Below are 20,661 nucleotides of genomic sequence, written 5' to 3'. Positions count from 1 at the left end.
ATTTCACTCATAAGATGACACTTGAATATTAAGATCCATCCTCAAAGACACAAGAATCTATGAAAATATATAGAATTGATTTAGCAAATTTCTGTTCTGCATTCTTTCCTCATTCTGAGCTGTGGTATGTTCTTAGACCATTCTCTGAAAATCAGCAATTATTTCAGGAACATTTGTTATGCATACTATCTTTGGGTAAATCACAATCCTATTCGCCTCAAAATCCTCTGCCACAACCCCCACAGCTGATTTGCCAATGCCAAACTGGTTAGCCATGGACCCACTTCTGGACTGGCATGGCCACCATCATGTGGGTGTCCCAACTCAGGTGGGTAGGGGCAAGCTGGTGCACAAACCATGAGGAAAGCCTGCTTCTTCATGCAAAAGTTCTGGACCCACACCTGGTCCCCCCCAGTCCACATGACAATGTGATCCCATCAGTCTGTTTGTAGCCCTATTCCAGGAGCACCAGTGTACAGGGAGAACATGCAGTTAGGGCAACAACAGGCATGAGCAGCATTAACTGGCTTGCAGCTGGCACGTTAGTACACTTTCAGCAGTTCAAAAACTGCTAATGAAATCTCCACCAGCATCTTGCAAATGTTCCTCCTATGTCCCAAAATAGGACTGAGAGTATGAGGTAGAGAAGTTCTTCTGGGGCAGGATCCACATCAGCTCTGGCTGCAGGAAGCATGCAGACACAAAATGGCTCAGCTGGATGTGTTTGCAGGTTAAGCCCTCCCAAAATACTTCTGGTCAACTCCACAGGACTGACAAAGTTTTCCCACAGCCTACTATGGAGAAAGCCCCCGAGGGCTTCAGCTGGAAAGTACCCTAGGAACTCTTCTGCATGATAGCACATGCCCATAGAAGCTGAAGTTCTGACAAGAGTCTGCGTAGTGCAGTTCAGATGCGCCAGCACAGGTGAGAGGCCTGAATTTCCACTGTACTGTGGACGCTCAAGCACAAGCTTGGAAACATGAGTCCACAAACCTGGATCCCACTAAACCCAGGCTTAATGTGCTGTGCAGACATACCCTTAGATGTAAACTAGAATAGCAGCAAATTCCAGGCAACCTGTATAAAAGAGAAAGAAGGTACTAACAAGGCAAGTTGTACACTCCTTTTTCTCTCTACTTGCAAAAGGACACCCCTGGAAATTGAATTCCTATCAGCTTGAATGCTTATGACTTTTGGGTCTCCCTATGCTGTGATTTCATGTTGCACTTACAAGGGGGAAAGTTTGTCAACAGTTTATATCAAGGGGCAGCTCTCATAGTTTTTCTTCAGGTCTATTTCAGAAAGTCTGCATCAAGCAAATATAAAATCTTCTCTTTTTTTTAACCTAGTAAAACTGATAAGAAAAGTTCTAGCACCATACAAGCAATGGTTACTGAAGTGATAAGAAAACAAACAGTGCATTTCTGAGCAATTACAGCCAGAACCTGGGTAGTGTTATAAAAGTGTGGAGAGTATCACCAATAATTGTGGTGTTTTCCCTGAAAATCTGTGTGGGGAAACTGATAATCTAAAAATCTAAAGAATTTCTGCGATGGATTTTCTGTTTGCTTTGTACTCTGTTCGGTCCTACATTTATATTTAAATACTAGATAGCAAGTTAATTTCAATAATATTTATATATATACACACTCTCTCAACTTTTGTTACTAGGCTGAGTTTTATAAAATATTTATTAAACCTCAGGATAATTGGAATACCCCTATCATCATCACAGAAATTCAACACTGATGAAACCATAAACACAACTTCTACTCTTAACTTAAAAGACTGCATTAAATATCTTTATCATCAGAATATAAACGGTCACTAACCTTCTGTAACTGTTGTTCTTCGAGATGTGTTGCTCATGTCCATTCCAAGTGGGTGTGTGCAGCTGCGTGCACGGTCCACCAGAAAGTTTCCCACCAGAGTACCCATAGGATCAGCTGTGGAGCCCCCTGGAGTCGTGCCTCCATGGCGCTCTATATAGGGTTCTGCCGACCCTCCACTCCTTAGTTCCTTCTTGCCAGCTAATTCCGACAGCGGGGTAGGCGGGAGGGTCTTGGAATGGACATGAACAACACATCTTGAAGAACAGCAGTTACGGAGAGTTAGTAACCATTTTTTCTTCTTCAAGTGCTTGCTCCTGTCGATTCCAAGTAGGTGACTCCCAAGCCATACCACAGGAGGAGGGTCTGAACTCAAAGTCCTGCAGACTGCAGAACTACTCTGCCAAAAGAGGCATCACTCCTGGCCTGCTGAGTAATAGCATAGTGTGTTGTAAAGGTGTGAATCAAGGACCACGTTGCTGCCTTACAAATGTCCTGAATCAGCACCTGCGCCAGGGATGCTGCAGAAGATGCTTGAGCTCTTGTGGCATGGACCATTATCATCAGTGCGGGTACCTTCACCAGGTCGTAACACTCCCTGATACAGGAGGTGATCCAAGACGAGATCCACTGAGATGAAACTTGCAGCCCCTTCATTCTGTAAGCTACTGCTATAAACAACTGTCATTTTCCTGAATGGTTTGGTCCTTTCAATATAGAAGGCCAAAGCCCTTCTGACATCTAGTGAGTGTAGCCTACGCTCCCTACTATTAGTGTATGGTTTCAGGAAGAAAACCAGGAGGAAAATGTCCTGATTCGCATGGAAATGAGACCACCTTTGGCAAAAAAGCTGGATGAGGGCGAAGCTGGACTTTGTCCCTGAAGAAAACTGTGTAAGGAGGCTCAGAAGTCAGAGCTCTGAGCTCAGATACCCTTCTGGCCAATATCACTACAAGAAAGGCCACATTCCAGGACAAGTAGAGAAGCAAGCAGGACACAGGGGGCTCAAATGGAGGGCCTGTTAGCCTTGAGAGGACAAGACTGAGGTCCCATTGGGCCACTGGTGAACACGTTGGCGGGTACAGCCTGTCCAACCACGTAACCAAGGGGTTAGTGAAAACCGAGCGTCCCGACTCCCCAGGAAGGAACGCTGAAATGCCTGCCAAATGAACCTTAATCGATTATCACAATAAGCCTTGTTGCTTTAGGTGAAGGTCCATGATTGACGCTGAAATGCAGAACAATCAAGCCAAATGAACCTTAATCGATTATCACAATAAGCCTTGTTGCTTTAGGTGAAGCAAATAGTCCATGATTGACGCCCTCAGAGGTAGAATACTTAACAGAACAATCAAGGGGGAAACACTTGCAATAAAGAGAAACCGGTTGTTCCAGCGACCTTCACGGGCGGTAATAAGGAACTGAGGAGTGGAGGGTCGGTAGAGCCCTATATATAGAGCGCTACGGAGATGCGACTCCAGGGGGCTCCACAGTCGACCCATACGGGTACTCTGGGGGTAAACTTTCCGGTGGATTGTGTACATGGCCCACACACACCTACTTGGAATCAACATGAGCAAGCACTTGAAGAAGTAATTTGATAGAATATTTGACAATTTGAGTACATAAAAAGCCTAACTTATTTTTAGGAAATATCCACATATCAGAGATTAATAAAATGATCAATGATCAAAAAGACTGATAAATAATTTACTTTTTCTGCACTGAAGAAGTAAATCAACTGGAATGATCATAAATTAAATGGATTAACAATTATTTATTCATCTATCTATAAAATATTCTATGACTGAAATATCAAGGTATTTAGTGTTAGTATTTGAAGTTATGATCATTAGGTTACTATTAAAATGAATGGTAAAAGACAACATTTAAATTGGTTCCATTGTTTCTATCTCATACATTCAAAAAACAGATTACATTGCAAAAATACCCTTGACAATAAGAAAAATTCAAATGAAAGCTTGGATTCTGGAGAAATCCACAGAAACCCATAGATTCTCAGAATTCATCTATCTTTTCTGTTATATTAGCTCAAGTTATAATGCATGAGACCAAAAGTTGACTGACTATAGTGATGTAATAAAAGTGTAATCATTTTCCAGAAATGCACACTTGCTGTGCCTTACTGCTAGTATGAAATGCAACATATACATAAAAATAAGGACAAACAATCAGGCACAGAGTACAATACTTACAGAGTATATCACTGATAAGCAATCAGAAAGCTATACTATATCCAAAGTTTCTGAAGTAATTTAACGATTTCAAACTAAATCACTTCATTATGAAAAATGCTGCACAATATTGTTGAAAGCATCCTGGTTACAATGACATTTGTGTTAAGGCAACGCTTGGCAGTTCTGTTTTTCTTCTGTTCCTCAACTACATTTTTAGAAACAGCAACCTCCTGTTCCCTCATTTTCCTTTTAATATTAGCAAATGTGCCAAACCAAAGGCATGTTTTATATAACTTCTTAAATGCCATTTCATAATTGGGAGAAGAAGGGAGTTAATATAACCTCTTTGATTTACAATTGGTGTCAGCAAACAGCAGAGACACTGTAGGCTGCAACTCTGTTTTGAAGTCTGGATAACATGTTTCTATGGCAACTGCATACACAACTTTTTTTCCATAACAGTCATTCTCATGCTTTATACAAAATCACTGCTGTTTGCTGTAGAGTTGGGGGAGGAAAAATGCCTTTTTCAGTCCTCGAATCAATTAATGAATCTCTTAATTAGCAGCCTCTGAAGTATGGGTTGAACATTACCCCCTCTCCCTGTTGGAAGTGCATCCCTTGCCAATACCTTACTATGTATCAGGAGGAGGGGGAAGAATTAAATTCAGCTTAACAGAAGTAAAATCTAATAAATATTAAACACAAAATTCTTCTTTACTAAAATGAAAGTATACAATGTTTAGTAGCCCAGAGTTAATAAAATGGGTAATAAGGAAGGATGAATGTGTCAAAGAAAACCGCAAGGCTTATGAGACATGGAGCTCTAAATATTCACATACCTGCTACCTGATCAATAAAGAAGTCCACTGTGAGAGAAAAATGGGAAACTTCTATGGAGTTTTCCTGTCCTTATATGTTTTGCCAACCTTGGAATTATACCAGTCTGATTCCTGGGTGGGAGTGGTGAAATAATATTAGGAATAGATGGTGATTCAAAGAAAAGAAATAAAAGATGTTTAATTTGGATCAAATGATAGTTAAAACCTTCCTTCTAAGAGGAAAACCCATGAGATCCCTTTGCCACTATCTTCTATTTCAGGATTGTAGTCTTCAACAGAGATGGTCAATTGGTTTTAAGCACACATTTTGGATTCTGTCTGGCATCTTTAGATTTCTTTATTTACAGAACACAATATTCTTCCTTGAAACCAGGAAGTTTTGTAAATAATTTCAAAGTAAAGTGCATGACCTCCTTTCTTACAATCAACTTTTATAGATATTAGGAAGATAAAAGTTATTCAAAACAACCATCATTTAACAACCTCGACTTCCTCAGTACATAGAACTCTGAACTCAAACTTATTCACAAAATGTTTTGCTGACACATACATCCTTCAAATCCTTAATACCCACTAACTATATACTATTTTCAGGAATCTCTTCCCAAAATATTGGCACGTATCACATGATTAAAAGGCCTGGGCTGGAAGGTTCAACAGGCAAGCTGTAGAGAATACATATTTTAAAAAACTAGTGGGTTGTTTCCCCATTCATTCTTACCCATTTTTATGAAATCTCACTTAATGCACACAATGCTAATTTGTTGCTTCTACTGAGCTATAAAACCTCAGAAAATGTACGATCAAAAAGTCAGTGAGACTATTAAACAGAATGAGGAATTGAAGATTATTATGGAATTTGTATTTATTCTATTCTGCTAAATTGCAATTTCAGAGATACACTCACTGCTAGCAATAGTTGCAACAAGAACCTCAGTACCAACGGGTCTGTTGTAATGTCTTTTTGGTAAGTCTGACTCAGTATTCAGATTATGAATCCAGCTCTCTTTATTTTTGTATCAAAGAAGCAATAAAAAACATCAACAACACAGGCTAGTTTTTTTTATTATGAATTTAGTTCTAAAGCACATCTTTTGCTATTTTCATTTCAAAATAAAACTTTTTTTTGGAACATTAAAGAGAAGATCAATAAACTTTTGAAAATAAAAATCAGTGTTTTCCTCCAAGTGAAGAGTCAAATTGAAATCACTATGTGAGGACATAGAGAGTACTGTCTTATCACAAAAGAGAAGCACAGCACAGTCTGGATGTAAAACACAGCAGCCTTTGGCTAGCTTAGCGTAACTGCACGTTTTGAACCCTACAAAAATCTATTAAATGCTTTTTCCATTTTGTCTTGCCAATATCTGTCCTGCTGATTTTACGTTACATTTCCAGAGGCAGCCATTTCATCAGCATTAATTTAAAAGAAAGGAATCACCATCTCTCTCCTTATCAGATGAGCATAAAAGCAAGATATGATATTTAACACAATTGTGAGAGGGCAGTGTTCATATATGTTCAGAATAGAAGTTAAGTAATGGCTAGGTCACAAAGCAAGCCAGAGAAAGAGTCCACTGTGGAAATGAATACAATTTACAATAGGACCCTTTATAAATATTTTCTTTTTATTATGACTAGGCCTGACAATGTTTCCATTTATGAATCACCTTCTTCAGGAGTTTGTAACTCAGCTGGAAAAGTCTGTTTAGGGCTGAACACTGGAAATCAAGGTCTCAGCTCAATGTTAATGGACTTTTTTCAAAAACAAAATTTGAATTCAATCTGTTCAATTATTCTTCAGATAAAAGAAGGCTTGACTTTACCGTTGAGGTTGAAAAAACTAATTATTTTTTCTATGTTAAAACAATATTAAGAATGTGGTAGAACTGGATATTAACCAAGAAATTAAGGCTGTTGTGGGTATGCAATGAAGTAAAAAGGGAAATGCACACTTTTCTTCAACACCATGCAAAAAGTAGTTATTTAAAGAAAAAATATTTAAAAGCTACCAGAAGTCAGTGGACTTGAGAAGCTTTGGGTACTGGTGGGAAAGGCATCTCTTCTTTCATTCCATCTTTTGAAGAAAGAATGGAGGGGACAGTATATTTGGGACTGGGGGGGTTTGAATTCTTCATTTCCCACCCAAACAACCTTGAAAGCAACTATTACATTCGACAACAATATTTACCACTGTATTTAATAATGAAGTAGTAAGTTTACTTGATGTTTCTGCTAAAATGTCAACAGCTAAATAATTAACATTTAGTATCCTCATTGGGCTTCAGAGCGAAGAGGCTACTTAGATGAAATAGGCATTTCAGACCTCTGAGAGCTACTGTCTGTCTGCAGATTCATATAAACATCACTAAATTGGTTTACATTTGTTTCATAATTTGAAAGTTTTCTTCACAACTGCAGGGCTAGATTATATTTTAAAATGTAATCTTAAATCTGGAGTATAATTATGCAGCAAATTAAAAAAAGGATAAGTATGTTGCCATTAATGAGGCCACAATCACATTTTATACAGGGATCTTGGTTTTATTTATTTTTATATACAGGTGATAACCTCTCCTTTTCTGCAGCTTATGTATTGCTACTTACAAACTGAGAAACTACTGGATGTCAGACAGGATGGTGCATAAAATAAATAGGCTAGTGTAAAGGTCAGCCTATGTGACTTCTAAAATTTTTAGAAAATGTAGGAACAAAAATAAAATGGTATGCAGTATTCTTCCTTCCTTATCCTAAAGTATCACATGGCATCATTTCACAGTTCCTGTTTTCCATCATGAAGTGGACTGTATTTCACAGATGGGCAAAAGCATCTTTTGGGCTTTTCTTTCATAGCACACCATTTATGGTTGAAATAGCCTCCTATCTCTTCTTCACCGAGCACCTAGCCTGCTTTCTCTGCAAACTGATCTTCAAACTCAACTTCTCTTATGCAGCTTTGCAAAGTTAATCTGTTCACCATCTTATTTATTGTCTTGTATGGCAGTTCCATCTGGACTGAAGATGCTTTGTAAATGTAAGATCATTATAAGGAAAGAAAGAGAGAAAGAAAGGTCTGACTAGTAGCTATGACTGTTCTTTCTTGTCCTAAAGAAAATCTATCGTAAGGCCATCAACTATCCTCTACATAAAAACACAACTATATATACAATAAATATTTTTTAAAATGTTTTTTTCAGTCAAATCAGATTCTGCTTCAGCACCAACATGTTTTATGTGTTCCTTCCTCACTCTGTGTGTCAAGTTAAAGAGAGGAAACAAAACTGGGGTTGTTTCCAGGAGGAAAAAAAGCACTGCAGGAATCAATGGGCAGTTTCCTCTCATGTACACAAACCAGTACTTCTATAGGAAGATCCACATAATATGTGCGTGTCAGAATGATTAATCCTGAATACATACAATGAAGAGCATCCTTGAGACGAAAGAATAAAAAGAGAAAGGTTTGTGCATCTAGAATTGCTAACACTTGCAGAACGTTTGTCTTCATGGGTAAATTGTGTAGATGGAGACCAAAATCAGTTTGTCTAATAAAGGCATTGCCCAGCTCTCTACAACCTTTCTTTGTTTCTGAGAAGGTGGTGGTTTTCCTCCTCTTAATAGATTATTTCCCCTTATTCTGGTCTTCCTTCCTGATGAAAAATTTACTTTTATTATTCTAACCGATTGAACATTAATTTAGAAGCTTTATTACTCATTTAGATTTTACTCAGTGACTCAAGCGGAAAAAATGTTTTCTCAAGCCGAGAGAGAACCCTCCCATACAACATGTTCCCTGAGCCAAGAGAACCCTCCCATACAACATCCTCCAGCTGTTCTCAAATAGAGAAAGAATTCACCCACGTGGCATCCTTAGGCACTTCCCACCCAAGTCAGTCCATTTGTCTAGCTGAGAGGGAACCTCCCCAAATGGCAACCCCTAGCTCTTCCCTACCCAAGGGAGATCTCTTCCCACACAGCTTCTTCCAGCACTTCCTGAGCCAGAACAACCCCTCTTTATACAGCTTGTTAGGATCTTCCTGAGCCAAGAGACAATGAGCTGGCATCCTCTGGCTGTTCCAGCTCATTCACCATTATTAAACTTTTAGTAGTAAAGAAAAATCTAATTTGAGTGCAGATATAAGCTATCAGAAATGATTTTTTCCCCAACTAAAGTTCTTCACAATCAAATGCTTTTCTAAACATCTACACCAGTGGTCCCCAAACTTTTTATGTTATACCCCCCTTATCCCTTGTCCGTGGCCCCTCCCTGAGGAACGGGGCCATTGCCGGGGCCAGAACTGTGGCTGGGAGAGGGGCTAGGGGCTGCAGCTGTGGGCAAATTTGGGGCTGGGCCGGAGGCTGGAAGCAGAACTGTGGCTGGGCCAGGGGCTGCAGCTGGGGGCGGGGTGAGGGGCTGAAGGCCAGGGCCACAGCTGGGGGCAGAGTGCGGTTGAGTGGTGCTCCCTCCCTGCCCCACATGGGGGCTGGTCCAGGCCCTGCTGCTCCCCTTGAATGTTCCTCTGTGCCCCCTAGGTGGTATGCCCCACAATTTGGGGACCTCTGACATACACAATGCAAGATTAAAATATAATGGTTGAACTGCAGGCAGCAATGGTACAATACAGGCATAGACAAAGAGGCTTCTCTGATGGCTAGAATGCTTCAAGTCCTTTGTAATGTTACTCTGACATAACTGCAGTCACAGACTCAAGTTTGCATTCACATGCTGTCTTGTTCAGTAAGACATGTCAGTGTGGTACCTTTTTTTTTTTAATAGGAAAATACATGTGGGTTTGGGATTTACATTATCATAACATACCACTCTGATATTTTTGGGGACATACTAGATTTTAATATGGCTTCTAAAATTAATAAACTCTCTAATCTGCTATAGTTGTGCACTTTGGGCAAATGAAGGTGTTCAAAGTTGAGCTGGCTCCTCCTCCTCTTGCTCTTTTTTAGAAGTGCAAGTTAAACAGAAGTTAGCCTTTATAAAAATCTGCAAAAAGACAAGAGGCAAAAAGAAAGAGGAGCTGAAGCACCATATGGGGAAAGGACAGGAAATATTTTTTTTTAAATCTTTCCATTGAAAAGGAGAAATGACTTACACCTAATTACTTTTTGAGCTACAGTTTTCATGTACAGTGGAGTGTACATTCCAATAACCGCCAGTGTGCTGTACATTAACTGGCCAGTATGAACCCTACTGGCACAAACGAAGTTCCCCAGTGCATATTAATGTTGTCCTGTTTCAAAAAGTACTAGATTATCGGGCATTAGGGAACTTTAACTATGCACCAGAAGGGTCTAGTTAGTGCATAACATGCTGGTGGTGCACATTAGAATTCACACTCCACTGATGCAGACTAATGCGCCATGTAGACAAGTACTTAATCTACAAAATTCAGAGAAAGTATGAAGAGACTGCACTGTGGCAACCCTGCACAACTGTCCCACTGAAGTTTTAATTCACTCAGCCAATGATGCCTGGGTGTAGTGAGCACCTGTGTCTGATTAAGCAAGGGAGCACAACTATCTTTGTAAGACTCCGAAATGCAGGCTCTAATTATTCTATCAGAATCAAAATGAGATACTAATAGACTTTTTCCCCCTTTAAATATAACAGAAAAAAGGAAGGTCTCTAACTTCTAGGGTCCTGTGCAAATAAAAAGCATCTTTTGCACTATGAATATTTAAACAGCACCAGTTTCTTCCTTTCAAACCAGAATAAGCTGCACTGGTCCAAGTAACTTTTTATTCTGGAATAGTGCTACTATATTAGCTTAGCCACATGGTGCAAAATCCCCAGCACAGACAAGTCATAGGAATGGTTATGGATGACTTTATCTTGGTGAATGACCGAAATAAGGAGGTATGAGCAGGAAAGCAAGGATAACGTGAGTTGAAATTATTGCCACTAAAAAAAAAGTCACTCTCCAGGACAATATGGAATGGGAGTAGTATTAAGCTGTTCAAAAGAAGGTCTGCACAGGGCTTTGAAAACTGAATAAAAGCTCCAAGGAGAAGAATCATCTGAGAGACCTAAGATGAGGTTCTCTTTTTGACACTGCCTTGGAAAACTAAAACCCTTTCACTTTTTGGTACATGGTTCAAATCTCACCCAGTTTGACACTCACAAAGACATTACAATATAAACAGCTGTTTGGTGACCTTCAGCATAAAATAAGTTAGTAGAATCAGTCCAGTTTTAAAAAGTGTTAGAGAAGATGTGAGAAAATCAGTTTTTTCATGCTGTGCTTATATATTTCTAAGCGTTAGACAGAAGTTTCTGACAGAATTTGCCATACTATGAATTCTATACATACTTCTGTTGTCAGTTGACTTGCGTGTTTGTGTGTTCTTTCTGTGTGCTTTCCCTACTTTGTACAGATAGCTGGTTCAGCAGACCTTGATAGTACTACCATGTTTGGTTAAGAGTGGAGGCTGAAATGTTGTCATCTCGATAGCACTGTTTAGGCTTCTCAGTGCTTCTGTCCTTGAAGCTTCAATGTTATTAGTAGATAGTGCAGCATGTTAGTTCAACAGACTTCGATATTACTCATAAAGAAAGGCCACAGGCACGGTTCAGTAATGAAGGCACTCAGCCAGGTTTATTGCCATCAAAACACAATCCTAGTGCCCTGGCTCCATGGTTAAAGGTACACTAACACGAGTGCCCTGTGGCAAGGAACGGTTCAGTCAGCGGCGGAACTTTCTGCTGCCCCCTCGCCAAAAAAACAATTAAGGCAAAGTACCCAGTCATTTATAGGCTGACACAAAAAACTAACAAACACAACTTACACACTACCTATGTATTTCATTATAACTTTTTGTTACCTCCCCTTGGTTCCTGATAATCTTGCACAAAATATCCCTATTCATTATTTTGTCAAACCATCTTATCTTGTACTTGACTAGGATGTACCTGTACTGACTGGAATATATTTACCTAAGTATCTAGTGCCTAGTACACTGGCAACAACTATGCTAAGTTCATGTACTAAAGAGTGAACTTGTAAGCATCTGCTTTAATACATGGCCTGACTTTGGTTCAAAGCCTCTGGTTTATATCTCCTATCTTGCTCCAGGCTCTCTCTATTACAACTTCAATCTTGCTTTGTATACTTTACCATACCACAACTAATAGCTAAAAATTCACCCCCAAAAAAAGCTAATGCTTGTGCATGCCTAGTGGGAATAGGAAAGCCAAAAGATAATCCTCCCAATGTTATAGAACAGTGAAAATATTCTTTCTACCTTTTCTGAAATGTACAAATTGTCTGTTCATATGACTGAAGAAGGGCACTGATTGGAAAATACTTGAGGGCTATTTATGAACAGAAATAGGCAAGTTCTTCTTCCTCCGAAGAACTACATTAAGAATTTTATCTGTATTGGAATAATAAAGAGACAAATTTATGTTTTTGAATTATTGTCCAGCATGTGTTTGATATAAGGTAATCCTTGAGACAGTGTAATCATCATTAATATCTTGGCATATTTTAGACACATCAAGTCTGAGAAAGAAAGAGTGAGAGAAGCAGGGAGGACAGGATAAAAAAGACAGGAAGTCAAGTGTAAAAGAACAAGAAGGAAAAGAGATAACAAGAGGGAGGGATTATCATAGGAGGTGATGTTGAAAATGGGGAAAGAAATGAGAGGGAAAGAAGATGAGAACAAAGCAAGAAACTGGGGGGGAGAGTGGAGAGAGGGAAAATGGGAAGAGAAGCGAGAAAAATACAGTGGGTTCATATTCCTTTCCAAAGAACATAGTAAATGTGGCTTGTGTTATTGAAACAAACGGTTTTAAAAAGTTATTTGTGAAATAAATGTAAACAGGGACAAAAAATGCACATGGCAAATTCTGAACAGTTGTTTCATTAGATGTGTTTAGAAGAAAGCCATAGTTACTTATAGAGTAAGATCAAGCCTTTATCTTCATTTTCCTATCCCAAAGGAAGAAAAGCTACCAAAAAATATGGGTTTTAAGCCTTAAACAAACAGCAGATATAGAAGCTAAAACTGCCAACTTCATTGTAATAAATGCAAGTTGCAAAATTACAGATTTATCCAGAATTTAGCTGTTTTAAGATTACTATATTTAAGCCTAACTAGTATAAGAAAATCCTTTATAATCTGTACAAGTTATCTTAGGGGGCTACACCAGGGAAATAAAATGATGGAAGAATTAATGTTACCATTTAGGTTTGAAGTATTTCATCCATTCCGGTGCCAAAGGTGGCTTCATAAAACCTTCTGTAGCAGCTGGTACTAAATCCCTTTGAAAAATCAAAGTGCTTCCAATTTATCCAAGGCAGATTTCTTTCTTCTTTCACCTCTTTTTCTTTGCAACTACAGACCAGAAAGCAATGTTTTCTGCAAAAGAAAGATGAAATGTTAACTCTGCTGTAGTTTAAACAGGTTTCAAATATGATCTAATAAATTTTCCCTTCCCCTTGCACCCTCCCAATCTTTCACATTCTGTAATGAATATTTGAACAGAGACCTCTACTTAATCTTACTCATTTGGAATTGGGCTCTCTTTCCAAGGTGAAAGGCCTGAACAGATTTATACAACTCTCCATACTACACCCTAGTATCAAATGACCACCAAAAATAAGAATAGCACTTGGACAGTTGTTGCTTTGTTTTTCTAACTTGCTTTAGTTTCCTTTCTGAAGACTGCTTAATCATGCACAGGGCTTCATTTTTTCACACAAATCAGATCATTGTAACATTTAATTTTTCCATCACCAAAAACCTCCCCAAAAAACTAACTTAGAATATGAACATAGCTAGAACACTTAATTTTGAAATATTTTTACTAAGTTTATTTTTGTGCTATAAACTGTGAATGCATTCTAAACATTTTTTTGGTAATTCATACCACAGACCTAAATTTAGGAAAAAATATTTATACAATTGGTATTATCAGGTGTACAATGTTGAGAAGGTGTAGTGTTCATTTAAATTTATATTTTTTTAAAAATACATCAGATTAACCTAATAAATTAATTAACCCAATTAACTGTTCATTTGAACGACTGCTTCCAGATGTGTGTCTATGCATTACTCTCTCATTCTCACTTGCATACACACTATCTCACACTATATCAGTGCCTAATCAGGAAAGCTGGATAGCCCTTCCCCTGCTAAAAAACAGACAGTATTTGAGAAAATATGTTTGTGTTTATGGACTCCCAAGCATGAAGGGTACTTAAAAATATGAGTCTTATCAGTCAGGCAATTGTTAAACATGCAAGATGGTTTGGGTGGTGTGAAGGGATCATTTTCTCCTCTCATTTCCTTTCTTGATCCCTTCCCAATTCTTCTTTTTAATAGGGAAAGGCAGTAATTTCCAATTCTGGGTACACAAACCAGAAGTGGTACTTCAGGTGGTGCAGCTGCAACTTTAGGCACTCTCTAATTATGAGCTTCTTTTGGGGATCCTAAGTGCAGTGGTGCTGTCTGTCTTCCATTCACCTGTACCTGTTATAAACCCAGAGAGGAACATGAAGTCCACACCCCAGCCTTGTAACAAGACAGCTAACAAGTCAAGGAAGGTAGAGGATGTAATCAGAGACTGGCAAATGTGGTGTCAAGTATAGTGCACAGGGTGGAAACCAGACTGGAGAGGTTCCAGGATAGAGTTGGTGGAGAGGAACTCCAGACAGTGATTGTAGACAGTGCATTCAATCAGTTTAGGAATGAAAGGGAGAAGAGATGGTACTGGGTGTCAAATGGGGTGTAGGATAGATGATTGTTTTTAAGAGGAGAGAGACTAAACCATGCTTATATTTTGTGAGGGGAAAGAGCCACAACACAACAGACATTATATTAATAGTATTAATAGATATTAATATTTGTAGAATCCTACCTTATATGCAGGGAAAGGAAATAATCAACAGATATAAAATGAAAGGGGGCAGGTGGGATTTACTGAAGCAAATAAATACAAACTTCATCAATAGTACAGTATACTGAGCACTTAGGCTATGTCTTCAATGACGGGGGCAAATTCACCGCTGTCAGATCGACTTCTCTGGATCTACTGAGTGGTCAGTGAAGGCCCGCTCAGTTGATCCAGAAATCGACATATTAAGACCACCTCCTCAAGTAGAGTAGTGCTATGTCGATGGGAATGCTGTTCCCGTTGGCACAGTGCAGTGAAGACAGCGCGCAGAAGAGAAGCAGAGAAGTCGACGGGAGTTGCGCAAGTTTTTTGCGTAGCTTGCATAATTCCGGTAGACTTCCACCGAACCTCAGAGGTAAGTGAAGACAAGCCCTTGTTTAGCACTTTTAAGTGTCAGACTTAAACAAACATTAACTATTCCTCGCAACAGCTATGTGAAAAACTTTATCATAATTTTACAGATGGAGTAATTGAGGTTGTCACTGTCAAAACAGGAATTGATACTTAGGTGTTCTTGACTTCTAGTCTTGTTCTCAAATTAAAAGGTCACAATGCCTGTCTGTGTCAAAGTCACTGATTACAGGAGAAGGAGGCAAAGTTGAAAATAGCAGTCTTGCAAACCCTATATGTTAAAAACAACAAAAACACAAGGCACAGCCCCCCCAAAATCATGAGTTTGACTTAAAAATCATGATTTTAAAAAAAAATAAGTGTGTGTGTGTGTGTGTGTGTGTGGGGGGGGGGGGGGGGGGGGGGGGATGGGATTTGTCTTCTGTCTTTTGACCTTTTAGGGTGCTCTCAGCTCACATTTTTAAGCTTTTCTCCATAACCACAAGGTCTAGAAAATTACTTGGTTTTAAATGACAGCCAAAATTCTGTTGAAGTCCTGTAGTAGTTGAGTAGCCAGTGGAACACTTCAATTTTGCAATCATTACCTTCATTAGGATAGTGTGAAGAAAATAGGCCTGCACATCAAAACTGAACCCCCAAAAATTGTGATTTCAGGAGAAAAGACATTTTACTCTTATGAGTTAAAATCTACCTTTCATCTAGATTTTGTACATCAAAAAAATGCTGTTTAAAGTTGAGCTGCTGAGTACCAAAATATTAAAGGGGAAATTACAAGAATGGCTCTGTAGAGCCTCCATGACTGGTGCTCTCCTATCACTTCTAGTTCCAACTTTCTGTCAGGTGTCATAGGGTATGTCTACACTGTGGAGTGAAGTTGATTTAATTTCAGTCGACTTTCACCCACCAAACTTACGAAGTTGGAGGCGCGTGATCACACCATGCACATTGTGTCGTGGATTTGCATCTCCACCAGCCGCACTTGCCTTGATAATCCCCACCAGCCGCACTTGCCTTGTAGCTATCCACAGTGCAACTACCAGCAGTGCCTTTTGGGAAGGTCGTCACCCTCCCATGATACAGCATACCCCCCACCCCTCTCGTCCAAAACAGAAACTTTTTTGTGCCATTTTTCCAAACTCGTCTCTGCTGCATGCATGCCATTGCCAGGAAGGCATGGAGCCCACTCAGCTGTGCACTATCATTGTGAGCATCACAAACACCTCCCGACTTATTCTGCAGTATTTTCAGGGGCAAAACATGAGCTGCAGCGCTGAAAATTACGATGTTACTGAAGCCGCCCTGCTACGTGCCATAGAGCAGGGGTGGCCAACCTGCGGCTCGCGAGCCACATGCGGCTCTTCGCTTCTCTGAATGCGGCTCTTTGCTTCTCTGAATGCGGCTCGCGAGCCACACGCGGCTCTTTGCTTCTCTGAATGCGGCTCGCGAGCCACACGCGGCTCTTTGCTTCTCTGAATGCGGCTCGCGAGCCACACGCAATTCTTTGCATGCAGCTCTTTGCTCCGAAATTGACAAGCAGTGGTGGAGGGGAAAGTGAAATTGACAAGCCGCCCCCGAAATTGACTGATTACTGCCAATTGTTGGGAAGATAAGAGAGGAGGGGAGCTTGTCAATTGAGAAGTGAAATTGAAAAGCTGCCGCCAAAAATGAGGGATCAGCATGAATTGTCAGCAGAGGGTAAGGAAAATGTGGCTCTTACATTACCAACAGCTATTTTTTTGCTCTTTGGCTCTGACTGGTTGGCCATCCCTGCCAGAGAGCGAAACAATTCCTGTTTGCTGCATGCTGTCACGCAGCATCTTCAGTCAGTAGAGCACCACTTCTGGTCCCATGAAACAAGCAGTGACTGGTGTGATTGCATCACATGAAGATTGGGATGATAAGCAGTGGCTGCAGAACTTTTGTATGCGAAAGGCCACTTTCATTGAACTCTGCACAGAGCTGTCCCCAGCCCTGAAGCGCATGAATACTCACTTGAGACTTGCTCTGACAGTGGAGAAGCAAGTAGCCATTGCTCTGTGGAAGCTAGCAACCCAGACTGCTACCAGTCAGTTGGGAATCAATTCGGAGTCAGTAAATCCACCATGGCAGCTGCTGTGATGCAAGTGTGCAGGGCCATCAATAGACTTCTGCTAAGAAGGGTAGTAACTTTGGGAAACGTGCAGGACATAGTGGATGGGTTTGCCACAATGGGGTTCCCAAACTGTGATGGGGCGACTGATGGGATGCAGATCCCTATCTTAGCACCGGACCACCTTGCCACAGAATACATAAACCAAAAGGGATACTTCTCAACGGTGTTGCAGGCCCTTGTTGATCACAGGGGACTTTTCACCAACATCAGTGTGGGGTGGTCTGGAAAGGTGCATAACGTGCGCATCTTTAGAAACTCAGGTCTGTTAAAAAAGATGCAGGTCGGCACTTTCTTCCCTAACCAAAATATAAATATTGGTGACGTTGAAATGCCAATAGTGATCCTGGGGGATCCTGCCTTCGCCTTGCTCCCCTAGCTAATAAAGCCCTACATTGGGTACCTGGACAGCAAGGAGTGTTTCAATAATAGGCTCAGCAAGTGCAGAATGGTGGAATGTGCATTTGGCTGCTTAAAGGCAAGATAGTGCAGTTCTTTCACTAGGTTAGACCTCAGTGAACGCAACATCCCAACTGTTATCTCTGCCTGCTGTGTGCTCCATAATGTATGTGAAACAAAGGGGGGAAGTTCCTGCAGGGTATAGTCATGGAGGCTGATAGGCTGGCTGCAAATTTTGAGCAGCCAGATACCAGTGGTACGTTGAGAGCAAATCACAGAGCGCTGCGTCTCAGGGAAGCACCAAAAACCCATTTTTGCAATGAATTGCAGTAATGTACATCTCTGTCAGTGCTGTGCCTTTCCTTCCCATCTCCCACCCTCGCATCATCGTTCCCCTCCCCTTCTTTCCCTGCCGACAATCCCCGAGCTCGCAATGAATAAAGAGTAATGTTTTTTTTAAAGCAGAAAAGTTTTATTGGTGATCCGATACAGTGGGGGGCAAAGACGATAATTTAACATTCTCATAAGGCTGCTTGGGCATCCTGAGTAAAATGTGACTGTGCAAACAGCAAAGCGCACACATTCCCAGTTCTTAAAGGGGCCATTGCCTCTTTCTGCTCCCCTCTACCGGTGTGGAGTGGAGCACGTACTGCATCTTGTTCAACACCCTCCAAGAGTGCTTTCGGTGGAGGCTAGGAAACAGCTTGTTGGTTGAGCATTTTGCAGGGGCTGCAGAGGGAATCTGTCCTGCTGCTGCTCCTCCTGGAGCTCTACCAGATGCCTCAGCATGTCTCACTGATTCCTCGTAATACGCAACATCTCGTTGCATTGCATGCTCCTGGGCTGATTTTCTGTTTTCCATGTCAATGTTCAGTTTTTCTGACAATGACATCCTCCAGGCTCTGAGCGATGTGTCAGCAGCTGCGGAGGCCTTCATTAGTTCATTGAAAATGTCATCCTGAGGGTTTTTTTTTCATGTTCTAATCTGGGAAAGGGGCTCTGTAGGAGTAGAAGCAGGGGTGAAGGCCAAGGTATCCACTGTAAGGAAAGCAAAGCACAAAGTTTCCATTGTAAGCTGGGCCCATGGACGAAAAGAAATGTTACAATGTAAAAAGAACTCCCCTTCATATTCACAAGGCAAAGCCAGACCCGCATACCAATCTGTATCTGTTGCACAGGTTGGAGTGGCATTCCAGCCACGGTAAGTAAGGGGCATCCATTATAGGGAAGTCTCCGTAGCACTAAATTCCCCAATCCACACTTAACCAAGGACCAGGATCATTGGGCTCCCCTTACTATCCCAAAGACTGGTTTGAGAGGAGGTGGTAAAAGGATTGGAGGAGGGTGCGGGTGAGGTGTCGCTGGAGAAAAAATAGGGGCACCTGTTCCCGGACACCTAACACCCCTGCCAACAATGTCATGGCTAGGAATTGTCTGTGCTGAGGCCCAGAACACCGTCCATGGCAGGGGAATAACATGCAGTGACTATATTGTTCAGGTACTGTAAACTTGCGACATCTTCCCTGGTGACGATGTGTGATATCAGTCTCCTGAGGGTAACACAAGCAGAAAGGGAAGATTTGCTGCAAGCATCTGTGTACAGGACTAACCCTTATGCTGCTATGTTGTGTTCCGCAATGATGCTTGCTCATTTAATAGCAGAGTGGAGGGGGAAAGTATCCAATCGTGGCAGAAGAAATAAGGCTGCCCTCTCCAGAAACCTTCTGTAAAGGATTGCAGAGTACCTACATGAAAGTTTCCTGGAGATAGCCACAGAAGATTCTCGGAGCATCCCTGTGCACATAAATAGTCTGTTCTGGGGGTGACCCTCTGCTTAAATGGACCAACATCCAGGACACCCACCCCCACGAAAAACACAAACTCCTTTTTTCCAAGAAATAAGAAGGTGGACTGGGACTATAACCACAGAAGTGCGATTTGCTATTCACACTCACCAAATGTGCCTTCCCTGGCATCAGTCACGTGTCCTGTGTCCAGCTGGGCTGCTCTGTGGTAACAAACAGGTCCCTGGCTTTCAGGGAGAATGGGTGCTCCGCTCGCCTGCCCGTTCTCTTCCTCACCCACCCTGGACTGGGATTCTGCAGCGGTATCTATGCTGCGTGGTGGTACAGTGGTGGGGTCACCGCCGAGAACTGCATACAGCCCCTCATAAAAGTGGTATGTCTTTGGTGACAAGTCGGAACAACTGTTCACCTCCCTAGTTTTCTGATATGCCCGCCTCAGCTCTTTGATTTTAATGTGACACTGCTGCGTGTCCTTGTTGTGGCCTTTCTCCACCATACCACACAATATCTTCTTGTAGATATCCAAATTTATTTTGCTAGCTCAGAGCTGAGCCAGAACAGACTCTTCGCCCCACAGGCTGATGAGATCCAAGACCTCAGGTTGGCTCCATGCTGGAGAGCATCTGGGGTGTGTAGTCGCCATGAACAGTTCAGCTACAAAGCTCTCTCCACTCTGACCAAACAGGAAATGGGAATTCAAACTTTCCCAGGGCCTCAGGGGAAGAGGTGTTTCCTGTCCCTGTGGCTGTGGTGCAGCATTGCCAATGTCCAGAGCAGTCACAATGCGGCATTATGGGATACCTCCCAGAGGCCAATGATGTCAATTTACGTTGCGCTCTGCCTACACTGACGCTCATTCAACCCACACAATTCAACTTCAGCGCTACACCACTTGCAGAGGTGGTTTTACTAAGTCGAATTTTACCGTGATTTAGGTCGGTGGAACTCACATACCAGTGGAGATGCATACTTTATGTGGTCAACATAAGCTGCATTCTGGCAGTCAAAGGTATAGGGACCTAGAGCATGGCATTGTGTCCCTTACCATCTTGGCTTTCTTTTTTGAAGCCAGTTATACTTCTGGCTTTTACAACATCCCCTGGCAACAAGTTCCACAGGCTGACTGTGCATTGTGTGAAGAAGTACTTCTTTATGTTTGTTTTAAACATGATGCCTAT

General features: G+C 41.2%; 1 protein-coding gene across 3 annotated transcripts in view; it reads right to left on the bottom strand.

The window, feature by feature from the left end:
• The window catches only part of PEAK1 (pseudopodium enriched atypical kinase 1), a 196,908-nt gene that overhangs the window by 92,193 nt on the left and 84,054 nt on the right, over nucleotides 1-20,661 (bottom strand). For all 3 annotated transcript variants that reach the window (XM_067534698.1, XM_067534700.1, XM_067534699.1), the window contains exon 3: nucleotides 13,065-13,242. The gene's annotated coding sequence lies outside the window, so the exon portion shown is untranslated. The remainder of the gene's footprint in view (nucleotides 1-13,064; nucleotides 13,243-20,661) is intronic.

This window comes from Emydura macquarii, unplaced genomic scaffold, assembly GCF_026122565.2.
Source record: "Emydura macquarii macquarii isolate MOO-44397 ecotype Brisbane River unplaced genomic scaffold, CSIRO-AGI_Emac_v2 contig_3451, whole genome shotgun sequence".
Taxonomy (NCBI): domain Eukaryota; kingdom Metazoa; phylum Chordata; order Testudines; family Chelidae; genus Emydura; species Emydura macquarii.
The sequence above is the reverse complement of the archived record's forward strand: the minus strand, read 5'-3'. Positions and strand labels throughout refer to the sequence as shown.